Source organism: Polistes canadensis, unplaced genomic scaffold, assembly GCF_001313835.1.
Source record: "Polistes canadensis isolate GaletaPanama2010 unplaced genomic scaffold, ASM131383v1 scaffold_13, whole genome shotgun sequence".
NCBI lineage: Eukaryota > Metazoa > Arthropoda > Insecta > Hymenoptera > Vespidae > Polistes > Polistes canadensis.
Genome location: NW_014569560.1, coordinates 742,928 through 744,683, shown reverse-complemented (window position 1 = coordinate 744,683; position 1,756 = coordinate 742,928). Strand labels below are relative to the sequence as shown.

The following is a 1,756-nucleotide window of genomic DNA, read 5'->3' as shown; positions in this document are numbered from 1 at the left end:
TATATATATGATTTATGACGTTAATAAAAAGAAGAAGAAAAAATAAACAACAACGACAAAGTTTTCATATTGCATCGTAACTCGAGGCTAATTTTATAAAGAAAATTTGAGAATGATAATTCATTATCAACGTTCTCGATGAAATTATTATTTTTTTGTTTTTTTTCATGGTACATGGTCGAAGACACGACACGCCTCTACGTTCCTTCCACAACCCATTGGGATATCTGTTACTCTACCCAACCTCTCGTTCCCTAGCGTTAAAGAATTACGAGCCTTCGAACTGATTATTAAGTCCCATTGATTTAAAGCGGTGCTTTAAATACCCCAGTACATCAAATGAATTTTACTCGGACTATGAAACGAGAGAGAGAAAGAGAAAGAGAGAATCCTTGGTGTGGGTGGGAGTTTTGTTTATTCTTTTTGAAACATCCTTTTGCATACCTCTCAATTAATTAAATATATAAGGGATATTCCATTAACTCTCCATAACACCATGCAAGTAACATCCATGCCCCCATATCTGTATTTAATAAATTTGTATCTTTTTATTCTATCATCTGAATATATTCATTTTTACATCATATTCAATATTTTAAAGATAATTTTTTTTTTGTTAATAAAAGTATCATATATAATATCACCTAATTATGTTTTTTTTGGACACGCGATAGATACGTGTAACAACAAAAAAATATATATATATTATTATTATTATTCATATACAAATTTTCATATTTATTAAATTACATTTAAATTTCATCGAAGATAATTATACGACTAACAAATTAAAATAACTTCGTTATCCTGGAGATCTTTTATTCAATCGTTTATTAAAAATATAATAAAAATAAATGAGAAAAACAATTTCTAATGATATAACACAAGCCGTGAATACAAAAGTAACCAATAAGAATAAACATCAGAATAAATGAAGTTATTGTGTCCGTCCTGTACAAATTATAAAACAAACAAACACATGCTTTACGATATATGAATATTGTATGTTCATCATAATGCATATACATATATGTAACGAAACGAATAAGGAAGGCGGCAGCAACAGCAACAGCAGCAGCAGCAGCAGCGAGCATCCCTTCTTGGGTTGGCAATTTGCATGACCGATGATCGGTCACCACTATAAACGATTCGCTAGAAGTGCATCATTATTATGCACTCTTGAGATACCGATCAAACTGTCAGTAATAACAGTCGCACGAGCTGTACGCGTACGCGAAAGGCAGCCCTCGTGTTTATTAAATTACGTCAAATTATTGGTACTCTTGAAAAAGGGCTTGCTTGCATTATATCCGAAGAGAGAAGAAATCCTAGATCGTAGTCCTTTCACGTTATATCGTCCACCCTCTTTCGAGATATTACACACGAGAATCGAAAGGATATTGATCGTTGATTTTTTTTTCTTTTCTTTTTCTTTTTTTTTTTAAGAAAAATGTGATCAAAACAAAAATTGCAAAAAATTTATATACTTCCCTTTTTATTATTATTATTATTATTATTATTATTATATATAATAATACTCATATTGTATAGAGGGGTGTGTCTTAATATGTAAGACTAACTTTAGTAGTGAACAAAGGAATACAAAAAAGTATGAAAAAATAAATCACGTTTCAAATTTATAATCATTTTTATGGTTTATATTTAATAATACACGATAGATAGATAGGGTTTATTATATTTTTTCATGGAAAACTAATCGAAATTGATCATCTTTCGTTTATATTTCTAAAAAGTG

General features: G+C 29.6%; 1 protein-coding gene across 2 annotated transcripts in view; it reads left to right on the top strand.

Annotated features, from left to right (window-relative positions):
* LOC106793357 overlaps positions 1–1,756 on the top strand; it is a 122,015-nt gene that overhangs the window by 119,800 nt on the left and 459 nt on the right. The window lies entirely within an intron of this gene.